A 19,877-nucleotide genomic window follows, 5' to 3' on the forward strand; every position below is an offset into this window, starting at 1 on the left:
ATACTTTACACACTCCCTAACCAAGGCACCTCAAAAAGGGAAATGGAATGGGGAAGATAAATGACACTCATGAAGTGGGTTGACTAACCTAGGAAGGCTCTTCTAAAGATGAAATTCGGCCAATTTGGGAAACTCAATTTTTTGGGAGGTTAAACAGGCCCTAGGGAGTGGACACATGGCTAAATTTGGCCTTTATGCATAGGTACATCATATGACCCACTAAAAATGCCCCTAACTTGACCCTAGGAGTTAGTTTAACCCCTTATAAGTCCACCCAAAGTTTACCTACGGGTCAACCCTGAGTTGACCTTTCTAATGGCTCCCTATCCAAGGTTTACTTGGGACCATTTTAGGATAATTGAAAATATATGCATTGGTAAATTAAATTTTCTCAAAAAGAGACATGACAATGCCAACTCATCCTACAACACATGTGTCTAGTGACACTACAAAAAAGAGTTACACATCACTAAATCACACATGGCAAATGTCCCCTTTTTTTTGGAATTGATAAATTAAACAATTTCCAAATTAAACACACATCCAAGCATAACATTTACAAATTAAAACACATTTACAAACGAGGGGTTGTCTCTTCAAATAGATAGCCCCTGGCTTCACAATCACACATAGGCCTAGGCTTGATTCTTCGAATAATTTCCATGGTCACATGGAATAATTTTCCTATACATCTCACTTGCACATTAGTAATTCCAAAAATAACATATAATATTATCAAAAGAATACAATTCAGACATCACATAAAATTTCACTTATAAAAATCATGTATCCAATTATCTGATAACATCCACATACAATCATCTACTAAATGGCATCATCCTTATAAACATGGAATTTAAATCATTTATAGAGCATGCATCCATAATTTCAAATATCAAAAAAGAAGTACTGCAAATTCTGAGATAGCTGACATACGTCATATCAAGATTATCAAATCAGTGGATCATATAGGCTCTAAATCCATAACATGTCAAAATGTGCACCGCAAGATAGAATGATTCCATAACCTATTTTAATTATTTTTCCCACTAATCTATCCATCTAACCTAGCCCATCCTATTGAATTTAAACATTTATTAATACGGTCAACCATGGTCAACTAAGTTAACTAGAGCTTGATCGGGGAGGGGATCTACAAAAATCGAGGGCATAAAAGTCAAGCAAACCCATGAAGCTGGGAAAATCGAAACCTTATAGGCCCTAGGTTCCAAAAATTTCAACTCCCTCCCAGAATGACTTAGTGAGCTAACCAAGGTGATTGGAAATGCAGAGGAGATTATAAATGCCAACCGCAACATTTTTACTTGCCTAGAAAATAGAGCAGATGCTACTGATCACAGACTGGATGGTATTGAGAACACACTTAAAAAAATTGGGGAGCAGAGCCACATGATCCTGAATGCTGCATCAACGAGCATTAAAATCCTCATCCACAAGCTGGAGAGCTACCTAGGGGAAAAGGTTGTGGAAGGTATTATTGAGGTCAAAGACGACACCCTTGAGGATAAGGAAACTAGGCTCAGAAGAAGAACTAGAGCTAGTACTAAAAGGATGCAGAACCAGAGCAAAGAAATAGAGGACATAAAGCAGGCTGCAGAAACTATGGATCAGTTGGAGCTAGAAGCGACGGAGATGCTTCAAAATTTGACCTAAGCCCGAGCTTCTGTTGGTGAGTTTTGGTTTTTAGTCTGTTATGATCTTTTACTTGCTGGCGTTTTGTATGCCAACTGTCTTTTCTTTAGTTGTTGTCTTTTGTTTAGCTGTGCGTTAATGCTTATCTTTTGATCTTTCTTCTGTACTAGGTTTCAGGGACCCATCAAAACCTGTTTTCCCTTAATAAAAAACAATACTTAGCTTACAAACCAAATGATTCAATTGCAAGGAAATTTCAAACTAACATTTCTTTAAAGATGGCGAACCTCCACGAGTGTTCATATTAATTTCACTACGGGTAGGCTTGATAAGCAAGGCCCCTTTTGTCATCTGGGACTAAACCATCCACTTGTTGGCCATTTCACTCATCCTCATAAAATTGTCTAGGATAATTGAATTGGAATCAAGTATAAAATATAAGGAATGAATTAGAAGCCTGGAGTCACAAAGGAAAACCAAAAAAGGTCAATGAATATGAAAATATAAGAAATGCGTTAAAAAGGAAAATATAAAAGTCTAGCAGATAATAAATAAATAAATAAAAATAAAATAAAAAACAACAAAAATCATTATTATCTAAATAATCCATTTACAAAAATTAGAATCTAAATTAAACAAAGAGTGAAAGCTCTATAGTGTCATTATAGACTCTTAAGTGTTCTTTGCTTAATGAAGAATGAAAATAAATTATGTTTTCCTTGGGCCAAAGATATTTTTTTTTAATTTTCAAAATTAAAATAGAATTGATAGTAGACTTAAATCTTCTCTAGTGAAGCTCAAAGTTGCTCCTTGATTGGGATCTCCATTTTGTTAAAGATCCCCAAAACCTTGTCTAGCTAAATGTTGCCCTTATAGGAGTTTTCAAGTTCTAAATTGTGGCTTTGACTTAAACTTCTAGCTAGTTTAATAATGAAGGACCTACATGTACTTTTTCAATTCTTGACATATGGGACCAATCCAACAAGAACGATCAAATTTATTTTGTATGAATAATACTTTGAAATCTTCTTCTTTCAACACTTTATCATTTTGACCAAAAGGTGATGGCATTCCCTATTGGACTAGTCATATCTTCTATTGCCTCATACCTTTAATGGTTTGTGGTGCAGGAGGACCTAAGGGTTGAAATGCCCTTAACCAATTTTGGCATGCACATACTATGGAGTGGCTCTAAGTCCTTTTTGATTGTAGTTTTTGAAATTTTTCCTATCGACAAGACCTACCCCGATCGACAGGTTTTTATCCAGAAGCGGTTGCCAGAGTTTAGAGAGAGTTATCAGGTATCAGAAGGAGAGGGTTTATTCTACCTCGATGACCCGATGAGTTAGCATGCGGAGCGCAGGGCCTTGGAGATAGTCATCGGGTATCGAACGAAGTATTTTTACACTACCCCAATGACCCGGTGCGAAGGCATAGGCGCAAACCGGGTAGTATCAATTATCGACAGGCAAGGTTCTCACCTACGTCGAAACCTGATAGAAAGTGCACAACCAGAGGAGGTTCATCGACCATCAGGAAGAATGCTTCTGTGTTATGCCGAAGCTCGATAGGAAATGTGGAGCGCGATAAGTCACCATCGGCCATCGAAAAACAAAAGTTGATGTTATGCTAAAGCCCGATAGGAAGTGTGGAGCATGACAAGTCGTAATCGGCCATCAAGAACTAGGATTTGATGTTACCCTAAAGGCCAATGGAAAAAGAGCCAACAAAGGAGTCGGTTATTGGGTATCGGTGTAGGTGTGTTTTTGTTACCCCGATCATCCAATGGCAAGATGTGGATATTTGCAAGTTGCCAACGGGCATTGGAAGCTAGGTTTTGAGGCTACACCGATGACCCGATATTGAACTGTTTTCCTTCTGTTTTGTAACCATGTATGTTTCCACGATAGATGAATGAGCTATAAGAGTCCACAAAGATGAATTGTAAGGGGTTGTTGGATCATTTTGGAAAAACAAAAGAAATACATAGAAGTTTGTTTTCTGGTCCCGATCGTTGAATACTGTTATGTTTTTTTTTGCTAAATTTTTCATTACAATTCTATAGCTAGAGTTTCCTTTTTGTTGTTTGTTCTTTGTTTGAATCAATATTGTAAATATCGCTCTATCTTGAAACTCCATCGTGGGATCCACACGACCATTGGAATGCTTCAGGAAGAGCCAAAAATGTACAGTATGAGTAAAATAGTAGTAGGAGGAAACCAGGAAATGGCAATCATCATTTCTGCATACTGAACCTAGGCGAGCTTGGAAGTAGTCCAAATAGCTTTTAGTAATGTAATGAAGATAACTTGCAGGGAAGGAATTTGCTGATAACTTGAAGAAGCTCCAGAAGGCTACAAGCCTGAAACCATGACATTGTGAATCCAATAGAAAAAAGTTTGCTAAACCAAACAAGATGGGTGGTGGTGCAATGAGGGAATATGTTTGTGTGTCCTGCATCCCTGCAAGGTTTTAGTGAGCAAGCTTACTTGGGGAGCTTGAGAAAAGTGAGATAAGCAAACAAATGGTAGGGAATCCTTGATAAGTCTGGTGAGGTAGACATGAACCCGGGAAGGGATAGAAACAAACCATTAAAGAAGCCTAATTGATGGTAAGCTAGGTAGCCTCCTTATCATATTGGTATTAGAGCAAGTTTAGACTTGGGAAGAAAGTAGTTGATGTCAGACACTAAGTCAATGGGAGAAAATAGTTCCAGAATGGTGACCAATGTAGAGCAAGCTAAGAAGGTAGAAGACTAGGAGGAAGAGAATAGACTCTTGAGAGAAAGATTAATGCAACTAGAGAGCAAACTAGACACTGTTGAGGATAAAACTGAGAAAGTTGTAATCTAGGTCAATGAAGGGAAGGGAAAAGAATCATTAGAAGAGGATAGGATACCTGCCCTAGACCCTATTCTACCTGAAGAACCTTTCTTGAAAACCATTAAAGCCTGAGGAGGAAAATCCTTGGAAGGAGTGCCACTTTTCTATGGGAAAATGGAGTCTGGAATAGTCATGGAATGGATTGAAGGATTGGAGAATCACTTTGAGTGTGATGGAGTTAGTGAAGCCCAAAAGGTGAAGGTAGCTAAGTCTAGATTGAGAGGAGCAACCTTGACTTGGTGGAAATTTATCCAAGAAGAAAGGCAAAAAGAGGGTAAGAACCAAATAACCAGCTGGGCAAGAATGGTAGCCAAGGTGAGGGAAGCCTATATTCCTAAAGATTATGAGATCCAATTACACAAAAAGAGACAAAATATGAGACAAAGAGACTTGGATGTGAGCAGCTACATTGAGGAATTTCAAAAGTTGTGTTTGAAATCCAAGGTGGTAGAGGATGAGAGCATCAAGGTAGCCATATACTTGAATGTCTTGAGATGGAATATTTAAGAGGATTCAAGTTTGTTAAGCCCTAACACTGTACATAAGTGTTATCAGTTGGCACTAAAGGTTGAGGAAAAGAGCAAAAAGAAGCAAGAAAAAAGCAACAGAGGAAGAGGTAGAGGAAAAGATGGTAGAGGCCAAAGAGGTAGTTTTGGTGGAAGAGGAATAGATCAAAGGTCCCAAGGAGAGTCCAAAATTATAGAGCAAAGTGAGTATTCACATAGCAAGATCAGCTATAGAGGAAGGGGATCATCTAGCAACCTAGGAAGAGGTAGATCTAGTTGACTGGGAAGAGGGTCCTACTTCTCCACCATGAAGTGTTACAATTGCCAAAAGTTGGGTCACCCTGCCTATAGATGTCCAGAGAAATCCTCTTCATCTCAAGGGAGTGAAAGAAGAGTGACATATGCACAAGAGGATGCAAAAAATAGCAAGACACAAGATTGAGATTAGCTCCTAAAGATGGAGAAAATTTAATGATGAGAAGAGCCTTGATTAAGGAGCCAATCAAAGAAGAACCAACTCAAAGAAGAGCTTTGTTTAGAATAAATGCAAGGTCCTTGGTAAGGTTTGTAGAGTGGTGATAGACTCAGGGTCTACTGACAACATTATGTCAGAGGAAGTAGTAAGTAAACTGAAGTTGAAAATAATTACACATAGTAATCCATATAGGGTAACTTGGCTCAAGAAGGAGCAGCATATGGTAGTGAATGAACAAACATGGGTTGAGTTCAACATAGGTAGTTATAAGGATAAAGTCTTGTGTGACTTCCTACCTATGGATGCTTGCCATCTACTTGTGGGTAGACCATGGCAGTTTGACAGAAAGGCCATTCACAATGGAGAGGAGAACTCTTATTCTTTTCAAAAGGATGGAGTTACATTCCACATTCAGACCCTAATTGAAGAAGGAGAGAGCAGAAAAATTAAAGGCCCAAATGTGTCATTAGTGAGTGAAAAAGAGTTCATTAACACTCTCAAGGAAGAAGGAGTGGGATTTTTTCTTATAGTGAAACCAAAGGAAGCAAAGCAAGAAAAAAAGGTTCCAATACCTCATGAAGTGCAGTAGGTACCAAACCAGTTCAAAGAAATTATAAGTGATGGAGCACCAATAACCCTACCCCCTGTTAGAGCCATCAACCATCAGATTGATTTTATTCTTGGAGCATCATTAACCAACAAAGAAGCCTATAAGATGACTCCCAAATAGAACAAGGAAGTGGCTAGACAACTCCAAGAATTGTTGGACCAGGGATTGATAAAGAAGAGTATAAGTGCTTGTGTCGTACCTTCAGTGTTAGCACCCAAGAAAGGAGGAACATGGAGGCTATGCATAGATTCAAGAGCCATAAATAGAATCACTATCAGGTACATATTTCCTATCCCAAGAATTGAAGACTTGATGGATTGCTTGGAAGGTGTGAAGTATTTCACTAAGATTGATCTCAACAGTGGATACCACCAGATTAGAATAAAAGAAGGTGATGAATGGAAAACAACCTTCAAAATAATTGAAGGACTTTATGAGTGGCTTGTTATGTCATTTGGTCTTAGTAATTCTCCCAGTACATTCATGAGATTCGTGAATGAAGTGCTTAAAGATTTTATTGGTAAATTTGTTGTTGTATACTTAGATGAAATCTTGATTTTTAGTAGAATTAAAGAGGAACATCTAGAGCATCTTAGTATTGTATTGCAAAAATTGTATGATGAGAAACTAACAATAAACTTGGAGGAGTGTGAGTTTATGAAGTAGGAACTTGTCTATCTCGGATTTGTAGTTTCAGAAGGAGATTTCAAGATGGACACATCAAAGGTGGAAGCCATCACAAAATGGCCAACACCATAGACAACAAGTGTAGTAATAATTTTTCATGGTTTGGCATAGTTCTACAGGAAGTTTATCAGAGGGTTCAATGAGATTTGTGCACCCATGCTGGATACCATCAAAGGAGGAGTTAAGACTAAGTTTTATTGGACCAATGCAACTAACAAAGGGTTTGAACTTTTGAAACAAAAGGTAGCTACACAACTAGTACTCGTTCTTCCTAATTTTGATAAGTTGTTCACAATTGAATGTGATGCAAGTAATATAGCAGTTGGTGTTGTTTTAAGTCAAGAGAACAAACCCATAGCTTTCTTTAGTGAGAAGCTCAATGATGCCAAGAAGAAGTACTCATCCTATGATCTTGAGCTGTATGCTCTTGTCCAAGCTCTTAGGAAGTGGAGGCACTACTTGTTACCTAAAGAGTTTGTTGTTTATACAGATAATGAGGCTTTGAGTTTTCTAAATTCACAAGATAAGTTGAGTCATAGGCATGTTAAATGGGTTGAGTATTTGTAGTCATATACATTTTCTATTAAGCATAAGAAAGGACAGTGTAATAAAGTAGCAGATGCTTTGAGTAGAAGGCTACTATTAGTGCAAGAAGTACAGATTCAGAGTATTGGAGTTGATTACTTCAAAGATTTTTACCCCAATGATGAAGATTTTGCAGCCATTTACAAGGTTTGTCAAGAATTTCAGAATCACTTTCATAGTGAATATGCTGACTTTACTTTGCAAAATGGTTTGTTGTTTAAAGGTGGATAGTTATGTGTTCCCAAAGGATGGATGAGGGAAAATCTAATCCAAGAAAAGCACAATGGATGTTTGAGTGGTCATTTTGGCCTTAATAAGACATTGGAACCTGTTCAATGGTTTTACTATTGGCCTATAATGCAAAGGGATATCAGAAAGTATGTTGAGCAATGTATGGTTTGTCAGACAACTAAAGGTATAGCTACTAATATTGGACTTTATCAGCCATTACCTATTCATACCAGGCCATGGGAATGTGTCAGTATGGATTTTGTGGTTGGATTACCTAAAATGAAGCTTGGTTGTGATAGCATTTTTGTTGTTGTTGACAGATACAATAAGATGGCACATTTTTTTCCTTGCAAAACTACTCATGATGCTAGTCACATTGCACACTTGTTTTTCAAAGAGGTTATAAGATTCCATGGATTGCCGGTTAGTATTGTTTCTGATAGAGATGTCAAATTCCTTGGACATTTTTGGAAAACTCTTTGGAAAAGACTAGGAACTAATTTGTCTTTTGGTTCAACATATCATCCCCAAACAGATGGTCAAACAGAGGTGGTAAATGGGACACTTGGAAACCTTTTAAGGTGTTTGACGAAGGAATATGGACAAAGTTGGGATCGGGTTCTTCACCAGGCGGAGTTTGCCTACAATGACAGTGTCAACAGGTCAACTAGGAAGAGTCCTTTTGAGATAGTATATGGTATGCACCCACGAGATGTTATGGAATTACGGGATCTTGGTGATCTGACGTACAAAAGTGGTCAAGATGATGATGTTGCTCAATCTATGAAGGAGGTTCATGACCAGGTCAGACGATCTCTCCAAGATTCTTCACAAAAAGTTAAAGCTAGCGTTGATGCCACACAAAGAGATGTGTGATTTTCTATTGGAGATTTAGTGATGGTACATTTAAACAAGAATCGGCTTCAGAGAGGGATTCCCAGCAAACTACAAATTAGGAGACTAGGCTTGTGTAAAATTTTAGCCAAGTATGGCTCTAATTCCTATAAGATAGATTTGCCATCTAATATTGCTTTGTCTCCTATTTTCAAGGTTGCAGATTTGGTTGCCTGCAAGGGGAAACTTCCCAAGGAGGATGCGCAGGTTTCAGATGTTCAGTAGGCACTTGTCGATCTACCCTTACCTTCATCTACCATGCCTCAAGATGAGAAAGTGTTGGATTCCCTCATTTTCAAGAAGACTACACACCAAGTCTACATGGAACATTTGGTCAAATGGATGAATAAACCTGATTGTGAAGCAACCTGGGTCCCTGAATCCAACTTTGTCAAGTCAAGAATTGATCTCTCCCTACTGTCGCGCACAATCACTTGACTTCTTTATTTTTGGGGGAGTATGGTGCAAGATCACTTAAGGGTTGAAATGCCCTTAACCAATTTTTCAATGTACATACTATGGATTGTCTTTGAGTCATTTTTTATTGCAGTTTTTGAAATTTTGCCTATCGGCAAGACCTACCCCAATCTACAAGACTTATCCTAAAGTGGTCGCCAGAGTTCAGAATGAGTTATCAGGTATCAGAAGGAGCGGGTTTATGCTACCTCAATGAGTTAGCATGCAGAGTGGAGCGCCTCAGAGATAGTCACCGGGTATCGGATGAAGTATTTTTATGCTACCCCGATGACCCGATGGGAAGGGATAGGTGCGGACTGGGTGGTATCGGTTATCGGTAGGCAAGGTTCTCACCTACATTGAAACCCGATAGAAAGTGTACAACCGGAGGAGGTTCATAGGCCATCGACATGAATGCTTCCATGTTATGCCGAGGCCCAATAGGAAATGCAGAGCGCGATAAGTCGTCATCGACCATCAAAAAACAAAAGTTGATGTTATGTCGAAGCCTGATAGGAAGTGCGGAGCGCGACAAGTCGCCATCGACCATTGGGAACTAGGATTTGATGTTATCCCGAAGGCCAATGGATAGAGAGCCAACAAAGGAGCCAGTTATCGGTGTAGGTATGTTTTGGTTATCCCGATCAACTGATGGAAAGGTGCAGATTTTTGCAAGTCGTTAACGGGCATCGGAAGCCAAGTTGTGAGGCTACGCCGATGACCTGATATGGAACTGTTTTCCTTTTGTTTTGTAACTGTTTGTGTTTCCACGATGGATGAATGAGCTATAAGAGTCTGCAAAGATGAATTGTAAGGGGTTGTTCAATCATTTTGGAAAAACAAAAGAAATACATACACGTCTATTTCTTGTCCCGATCGCTGAATACTGTTTTGTTTTGTTTTGCTAAATTTTTCATTACAGTTCTATAGCTAGAGTTCCATTTTTATTGTTCATTCTTTGTTTGAATCCACATTGTAAATATGGCTTTGTCTTGAAACTCCATCGTGGGATCCACACGACCATTGGAGTGCTTTAGGAAGACCCAAAAATGTACAGTATGAGTAAAATAGCAGTAGGAGGAAACTAGGAAATGGCAATCACCATTTCTGCATACTGAGCATAGGCAAGCTTTGAAGTAGTCCGACTAGGTTTCAGTAATGAATGAAGATAACTTGCAAGGAAGGAATCTGCTGAGAACTGGAAGAAGTTCTAGAAGGCTACAAGCCTGAAACCATGACATTTTGAATCCAATAGAGAAAAGTTTGCTAAACCAAACAAGATGGATGGTGTTGCAATGAGGGAACATGTTTGTGTGTACTGCATCCCTGCAAGGTTTTAGTGAGCAAGCTTACGTGGTGAGCTTGAGAAAAGTGAGATAAGCAAACAAAAAATAGGGAAGCCTTGATAAGTCTGGTGAGGTAGATGTGAACCCGGTAAGGGATAGAAACAAAACATTAAAGAAGCCTAATTGATGGTAAGCTAGGTAGCCTCCCTATTAGTTTGGCTTAAGATTGACAACTAGGACTTACACTTTTGAGTTTCTTTATCCTTATTTTATTGATTTTCATTACTATGTTTGTCTTATTATCAATGACATGCACAAGAAGTTTTCCATCTAATAACTCATTTATCTTTTGACAAAACATGTAGCTTAATCAAATTTTAGAGAGAGGGCATTTAGTACACTTTCTTGATTCCAAAATTTACTTTTGCATAAAGAATTTATGTAGATTCTATGAATTTCAATGCATAGCTTAGTTCCAAAGACATCCCAAAAACTTAAGTTGAATAGGAGGCATACAAGTCTTGAGCTAGGGGCCCATAGATCATAGTTTATTTTATTTCTTATATTTCCTTTTAGATTTTCTTTATTTGTTGTTTTTCTGATTTCAACACCATCAAGTATCATTTCTAATGTGGTTTTGTAGGCTTAGAATAGAATCCTTCATTTCATCAAATTTTTGCAGAGATTCCTACAACTTTCCCATTATCCAAGCATTTTCTTAATTAATGCACTTTTCAAATCCAAAATATCTTTGATCCTTTGATATAGAATAGCAACTTCAATCACTCTACTCTCTTTTGCTTAACATAGTTTATTTATTCTTGCATGTAACCTTCCAAAGTGTAATTAATTTTTTCAATTTATAACTACAAGCTTTAGATTTTTTTCTTCCATCATAGACCTCTACACTAGAAAATTTTATTGAAGCTCTAGATTAGAAACCTATGATTCCAAGCACCCTATTCTAGCCTTTTTGGGAATAAATTTGATTCTCGAATTGTCCATAAAATGTGTAGTGGTAAAGTGTTCCCCAATGTTGTCCTCCTTCAAAATTTCAACCTGAAAAAAGGTGTAATTTATGTAATAATACAATTTCCTCTCTCTTTTGAGCATCTACATCTTTCAAGCTCATACTTTAATTGAGAATTAAATTAACCATCTTCAAGGCAATTAAAGAGAAATCTAAGGTAAATAATATAAGAAATCAAGTTAGTAATCTTGATCAAGTATTGTGTTCCTCCATGAATGGAGGTATGTATTAACACCTATCAAGAAACTTCAAGCTTTATGTGAAGCTTCATGGCAAGGGGTTTTACATAAATGTATCATTTGTCAAATCAACCTTTTCCTTAAGGTTTGTAGTCTCTACCCTACTAGGGATAATCTCTCTCTCTCTCTCTCTCTCTCTCTCTCTCTCTCTCTCTCTCTCTCATCAGTTGTAGTGGAGGTTAAATTCCTATTAAGGGTTTTATTTGGGAAAACTCCTTACAACACAAAATCTTTTCTATGCGTGGCTTATAGATCCACCAACCAAAATTTGCATGATTGCATTTAATAGATTGAGACTTATAGTTCTAGATTTTGAATAGATGAAAACTCATGGACTATGTTAATTAGAACACCTTCTTGATACTTTTTGGCTAAATTTCAGATGGAGTAATCTATAGAGAATCCTCATCCAAAATCTAAAGTTTTACTTGATAGAAGCGCCTCGAAGACTAGGACATCTAGAAAACTTATCTAGCATTTTCAGGATAAAATTTTAGTGATAGGTTCCTTCAGTGTCTTATTTCTAGATTTGTACATTTGTGCTAGCTTTCTCATATGTTTTTGTTTGTTTATATTAAATATTATTAATTCATAGTATTCTATCTATTTCTTGCATCATTTCTTAATCTAGTCATATCTAATAAATAAAAAATAAAAAAGGGAACAATCACTCATAGTGCTTAGCTCTCCAACAGTACTAAAGTTGAACCTAATTGGTTGTTCCCCAATGAAAAATATTGGATATTGTTAGTGAATTTTAACAACTAGTTATGCCTTTGTGCTTAAGTTCACTTAGCTATGCTTATGGTTGCTTAAGTTCACTTAGATGTGCTTCTAGTTGCTTAAGTTTTCATAGTTGTGCTTCTAGTTTAGAGGGCTTTGTGCATGACACTTCACTTGTTTCCAAGCTTCGACGTTCATTGTATGGTCTCAATTAGGCCCCTCGAGCTTGGTATGAGAGGATGGGCATATTAATGCTATCTACTAATTTCTCACATTGAAATTTTGATCCTATAGCTTACACTCAGTGACAGGGGGGAGATATTTTGATATGGATCTTATATGTGGATGATTTGATTCTTATAGATAGTTCTTCTTCCATGATTCAGAGTGTTCAGAGAGTATTGATGGATTGGTTCAACATGATAGATCTTGGTCTTCTGCATTACTTCCTTGGTCTTTAGGTTATTCCATCTTCAAATAAGATTTTTGTTTGTCAGCACAAGTATGCTTGTGATGTGCTTGAAATATTCGGCATGATTGACTGCAAGCCTACTCCCACACCATTTCAGCTAGGCGTCGTGTTTTCTCCCAGATCTTCTACTCCTTTAGATATTCCTACATTATACAGGCACTTGGTTGGAAGTCTTTTATACTTGAGATACACTCATCCTCATATTTCCTTCACAATTGGTCTAGTCTCTCATTTTTGTCATTATCCACATGAGAGCCACTTGAAGGCTTCCAAACATATCTTGAGGTATATTCAGAGCATATTGCATTTTGGAATTCATTATACATCATGAGACTCTAAAATTTTTGGCTTCACTAAATCAAATTGGGTTCATGATGTTAATGATCGAAAGTCTACTTATGGTTTTGTATGAAATTTTTGTTTTGACCCCATTTTATTTTCTTGCAAGAAGCAATGTGTTATTGTATTATCATCTACCGAGGCTAAGTATCAAGCATGTATTCTTGCTAGCCAAGAGGCTTTATGGATTTGTCAGTTGTTGACATAATTTGGTTTTCATCTTGATGGTTTCACTACTCTTTAGCGTGACAATCATAGTTCCATTCACATTTATTGCAACCTAATTTAGCATTAAAGGATTAAGCACATTGAGATCCACATGCACTTCATTTGACAATTGATTCGGGATGTTCTTCGTATCTTGGATTACATATATACAAAGGAAAAAGTTTTAGACATCTTCACTAAGCCCTTGGTGTACCTATGCTACCTTTATTTATGGTTAATGCTTGGAGTGAAGGAAGTTGTCCTTGTGGGTACTTTTGAGGCCTTGCTTCCATCTAATAATTCATGATTTTTTCATGTATTATATCTCTCGCTTTTGGAGAGGAGTTTTCTCCAACATGTTTTTACTCCTTTTCTCAGTTTCAAGAGTCTTCTTTTCATTGTACATGGGTACCTAATCAACCCTTCATTGTTGAGACCCATTTTTCATATTCATGCATTTGGAGGTTTTTTTACTTCACCCTGAGTTTAATTTAGTAGGGGTGTTAGAGCATTTTAAAAACTAGTTATGAGTTTTTTCTTAAGTTCACTTATTTGTGCTTCTAGTTGCTTAAAATTCTCTTAGTTGTGCTTCTTCTTCAGCTAGAGTTGGTCTTTTTTTAGCCCCTCATCTTGCACTTTAGTTCTCCTAAATTTAGTTTAGGGCATTCTTGTTCTCTCTATATAAGAACATCATTAGGCATTGTAATTTAATCTTGTAATATTTTCTTTTGAGGAATATCACATATTTTTCTTGCTACTCTCATTTGTGAAAGTTGTTCTAGTTTGTTGTTTGATCTTGCTAGCCTGTGTTGCAAACTTTTCTGTTGCAAAATTTAATAGAAATGGTTCCTAGTTTGCATCTCTAGGGTAGTGACAACTCATTTCCACAAGATCTCATTTAGCTATATTAATTTTTAAAACTCCAATATGTTTGCATTGATTTTCCAACTAAGTATATCCTTATAAATATATTTTTTTTAATTTTTATTATTTTTATTATTTTGGTCAATTTATTCTTTAAGGGTACACATTTGAGACTATTATTGTTTAATTATTTTATAATATATATTAACATGGACATATATATAGGTATTTGAATAGTGTATGGATGCATGCATGTGTGTGCATTCACATATATGTGAATTTTAAATGTAAACTTAATTTAAATTAAAGTGTGGTACTTCACTAAAATTTATCTATTTATGATAAATAGTAAATATTTATATCAATATTTATTTGTACTTTTTTAACATGGATATTGACTTACATATGTATATGTGAAATTTAACATTTTGATTAACATTTACAAGTAATTATTTCCTTAATTTTCTTCTCATTCTAAATGCACATAGTCTACATTACATTCCAATGGATCAAATACCTACATAGAGTTAATTTCTAATAGATCACATTTTATAACATGAACCTTCCTCCACCATAAAACCATCCACCTCAAGCACCATCACATTAAAATCCCTCTGTGAGATTTTCCCAAGATCAAGAGGCAATGGAAAGCACAAATCAGAGAGACAAAATATATGATAGGAATAAACTATATTCTATCAAGATGCAAAATATGATCAACTGGATCATTACAAGATATAGATTGATTGCCCGTACAAACAATGTAGATGAGCCTCCTTATATAGGCAAGGCTAGGGATATGTGAGCACACAAACATGACATGTGGCTCAATAAAAAACAAGGGTAGGTAGGAAATAGGTGTGGTAGGTAGGAGAAACAATATAATATTCCACATGAGGTAGAATGTAACAACAAGATAGAATCAACACCATAAAAGGTGGAAATTCTTCTACACACACTATCCCAATGTGGCACAAACACCCAAGTGTCTCATACCCAAACTACTATGAAATGCATGTACCTAAGTAAACTTAAGTAAAGTGTAATAATTGTGAGATTTTGCCAAGATCAAGAGGCAATGGAAAGCACAAATAAGAGAGAACAAAATAGATGATAGAAATAAATTGTATTCTATCAAGATGAAAAATATGATCAACTAGATCATTAAGCATTCGTTACATACAATGAATATGAGCCTGCTTATATAGGCAAGGCTATATGGATATGTGAGCACACAAACATGACATGTGGCTTAATAAGAAACAAGGGTAGGTAGGAAATAGGTGTGGGTAGGTAGGAGAAACAATATATTATTCCACATGAGGTGGATCACCCACTAAATGTGGAGTGTAACAACAAGATCAACACCATAAAAGGTGGAAATTCTCCTACAAACACTATCCCAATGTGGCACAAACACCCAAGTGTCTCATACCCAAACTACTATGAAATGCATTTCCTAAGTAAACTTAAGTAAAGTGTAATAATATCCATGATGAATAATTATTTACACCAACACCCCCCCTTAAGTGCAACTTAGGGGAATGCACTTAAGTCTACAATGCAACTAAGCAATGCAAGATGGGTCCTGGCTACTAGGCCATGTTAGGTACCCATGTACAAATGCAAATGCAATCTCCCATAAAGCGGGGAAAGAGAGAAAAACCCAATGGGAAAAAACCCTCCCCCAAAAGAAAGATGATGAAAGCACATAATGCTCTCAATGATGAATGAGAAGAACAAAACTATGTCCCCCCATAAGAGAGAAGAAGAGACCATGAAGCCCCCCCTCAATGTCGAATCTCCTACAAAGATGGTCCAATGATGATGACCAAAAATACCTCCCCATAAGGAAGAAAGAGAGCCAATGTTTTACCAATAATGTCAAAGTGTGACAAAACCAGGTACCAAGTCGATGATGATGAATCACTCACTGCAACAAAATGAAGGTCAGGCATGGAGACAACCTGCTGTGAGCATCATTTGGATACTCAGAAATAGCAGAAATACTGGTACAATCCAAGTCTCACAGGAGCCATGCACAAATGTGTACAATCTAAGTCTCAACTGAAGCCATGCACCAAGTCTCACAAGATATTCCTAATCTATGTATACAAGAGGATTACATCAAATATGTCAACAATGACAAGATACAAAGAGGTGTGGCACTTTATGATAGTGCGAGTACAACATTGCTCATGCAAGAGCATGCAACATGATAGTCCAAATCTGGAAACATGAAGATGATGCCACCAAGAAGCCCTGTAGAATACTGCAGAAAAAGATGCTTATGATTGGGATGTGGCCAAGAGATATAAAGGAGCAAATCAACCCCCCCCCCCCCCCCCCCCCCCCCTTGACTACTAGTTGGAAGCACTACAAGATAGGTGTGAAGTGACAAGAAAAAAAGTGTTCCCAATTTGACTTATTAAATGATGTTTGTGTTTTTAAAAGATTTTAAAAATCTAAATAAAAACAATTATTATGCCCATGCAAAAAAACTTCATTAAAAAATAAATAAAAAAAATGCAAAAAAGGCGATAGTCATTATTTTTTCAAAAAAATGAAATGAAAAAAAACTTTAATAACAATTTATTAAAGACAAAAAAAAACTTCATACAATTTTTGTTTTTATTATTATTAAAAACAATTATTTAAAAAAAATAAGAAAAAAGGAATTTCTTTTTTTTTATTTATTAAAAAAAATTAAAAATCAAAAAAACAAAATTATTACCCCCCCACATGGGGGGGGGGGGGGCACAGGGTGCTGCGGGACCACCGCAGGTACACTGCAGGGCCGTAAGTACCCTACAGTTACCCATAGTGCCTGCGGGGCCGCAGGTGGCCTGCAATACCCACAAGTACACTTGCGGGGCCGCAGGTGGCCTACGGGCCAAAAGAAAACCCCTGAATAAAAAATTTTAAAACAAAAACTTTATAAAATAACGTACCCCCCACCAAATTTTTTTTATTTTTTATTTTTTATTTTTTGAAAATTAAAAAAACGAAAAAAAAAAATAAAAAATTTTCAGACCTGTACCTACAAGTCCGTACAATGGGCTGGGAGGGGAGATTTTTTCAACTCGGGGTTATGGAGGCCGATTTCGTCGAATTGACAGTCGATCTTGTGGTTTTTGGGCCCTCTGAGTGCAATGGTGATAACGGATTTGACCAAAAATGCTCCAAAATGGCAGATCGCTATCGGGACAAGTCACCACCCTCCACCTTCAAATGGCTCTAGATTTGGCATCAAATGTCGGATTTGGATGAAATAAAAGGTGATTCTTACTTTCTCGAACCTCCTCAATCCAATGGTGACCTCATATCTGACCCAACAAGCTCCAATAATAACCTACAATAAAAAGCTCCAAAATGCAAACCCCAATTTTCTCTCAATTGACAAACCAATGGCACTTCTAATGGCGTTGATACCATGTGAGATTTTGCCAAGATCAAGAGGTAATGGAAAGAAAAAATAAGAGAGAAAAAAATAGATGAGAGAAATAAACTGTATTCTATCAAGAGGAAAAATATGATCAACTGGATCATTAAGCATTTGTTACATACAATGAATATGAGCCTGCTTATATAGGCAAGGCTATATGGATATGTGAGCACATAAACATGACATGTGGCTCAATAAGAAACAAGGGTAGGTAGGAAATAGGTGTGGGTAGGTAGGAGAAACAATATAATATTCCACATGAGGTGGATCACCCACTGAATGTGGAGTGTAACAACAAGATCAACACCATAAAAGGTGGAAATTCTCTTACACACACTATCCCAATGTGGTACAAACACCCAAGTGTCTCATACCCAAACTACTATGAAATGCATTTCCTAAGTAAACTTAAGTAAAGTGTAATAATATCCATGATGAATAATTATTTACACCAACACCCTCACCTCAAAAAATGTCTTAAAAAACCCCCTTGTTGAAACCCCTACGCCATCTACCTAATGAAGATTTGTTGTTAGAAAAATAAAATAAAATATAAACATTCTTAAAGAATAAATTAATTATATAAAAAATGAGCCTAACATGACCCCATGTAACATGGTTTGCATCTTCAATGCAAACAATTGTTGATTTATTTATAGATTCCTCCTTTTGAGAGAGGAAAAGAGGCAATTCTATGTAGATGGACTCTTTACGTTGAGAGGCATCCTATACAATGTTAGCACATCCGTGAAACAAAAAAGAAAGGGCAGTTACAATCCCAGCATATGGAATTCGAAGAGTCCTGCCAGCTAGCGATTTCATTTGTAACTGCAACTAGGCACATGAAATTCGACAACCTTCATAGAACTTGAAGAGACTGACATTTCATAAATGAGGATTCTCCAATTGTTATATTTTAATTGCTTTCAGCTCATGCAATAGAAAGTGGAGATTCATGGGATGTGTTTAAAAGAATGGTGTATTTCAGTATTTCTCATTTGAATAGTAACAATGGAGGAGGTTAGCGCATTGGAGAGAGATTTGTTTGTGCTTTACAAAGTGCGGTAGTTAAAGACGCATGGGATTGGAAAAGATGCATGTTGCGATCCACAACCAAGTTCATCTCATTTTTTTAAAAAATCTTCTCTGGTAGATTTAGTAATATTTTTCCTGCAAGATCTGCTCATTTTAAATTCATTGAAATTAAAATGGTTGATTCATTTGCAAGTTCATGTGCATTATAATTAGGGTTTCTGTCAAGCTATCAATTCCTTAGTTATTTTGTCTTTTTCATGCATAATCAAATATACTTCCTTTGATTTGTTATTTACTTTCCCTTTCTGATATCTGCATGTTTTTTATAGAAGCATTAAAATCTAAACTCAAGCAAGAGGAAATATAAACATTCTGATCTTGCTTTATATCTAAAATCAAATGCATAAATGTCTTTAATAAAAATCAAATGTTACATATCATTAGAATCAAGAAATGAAAAAACCCTCTTTCAAAATATGTTGGCAATTGTAGCTTCCATCTTTATTTCCTTGCCATTTTTAAATAGTTTACAGCTGATCATCATTTCACTTTTCCATACAGAAATATCAGATCCTAAAAATATTTTAGAAGATGATTAACAGTACCGTATAAAACCAAACTACCATATTTATTTTAGGTATAATATCAAACAAAATCTCAGTTACATCTATTTACACATAAAAATGTACAATCCAAACATGATGAATTGCCTAATTTATGAACTTTATTTCTCTTATCTCATATATTGTTTCATTGTTCAAATCATGAATCTATTTATCATTGTTTCTACAGTTTTATTTTATTTTCACTTTGCATTCTTCTCACAGATACTCAGGTTTACTAAGTTCCTTCATCTCCATATGGATCAAGGCAATAATAGGGCAAATGAATAGGAAAACCAAATATGTTGCTTGCCATCTTTATTTCCTTTTCTTATCTTGTAAGTCTGTCAGAATTGGGGCAACTTAGCTGTAGTTGAAGTATTCTAAAGCATCTGATATAGAATAATATATTTGTTAAATATATGTTTCTATATATATATATTATTTTATTACTTATTTATTCTTTAAGAAAAAATATTGTCTTAAGAATTTGTGTGATTTTTTAAATCCATTGAATTCATATAAATCTAATTGAAGCTGACATTTTTATATTTTTTTTTGTCTCTTCGATATAGATTATTTTTGTCAAATATATAAAAGATACTATTAAATTCACATCTTATTGAAGACTTCAAAATATTTTTGATTATGTTGGC

This window comes from Cryptomeria japonica, chromosome 2 (genome assembly GCF_030272615.1).
Source record: "Cryptomeria japonica chromosome 2, Sugi_1.0, whole genome shotgun sequence".
NCBI classification, from domain to species: domain Eukaryota; kingdom Viridiplantae; phylum Streptophyta; class Pinopsida; order Cupressales; family Cupressaceae; genus Cryptomeria; species Cryptomeria japonica.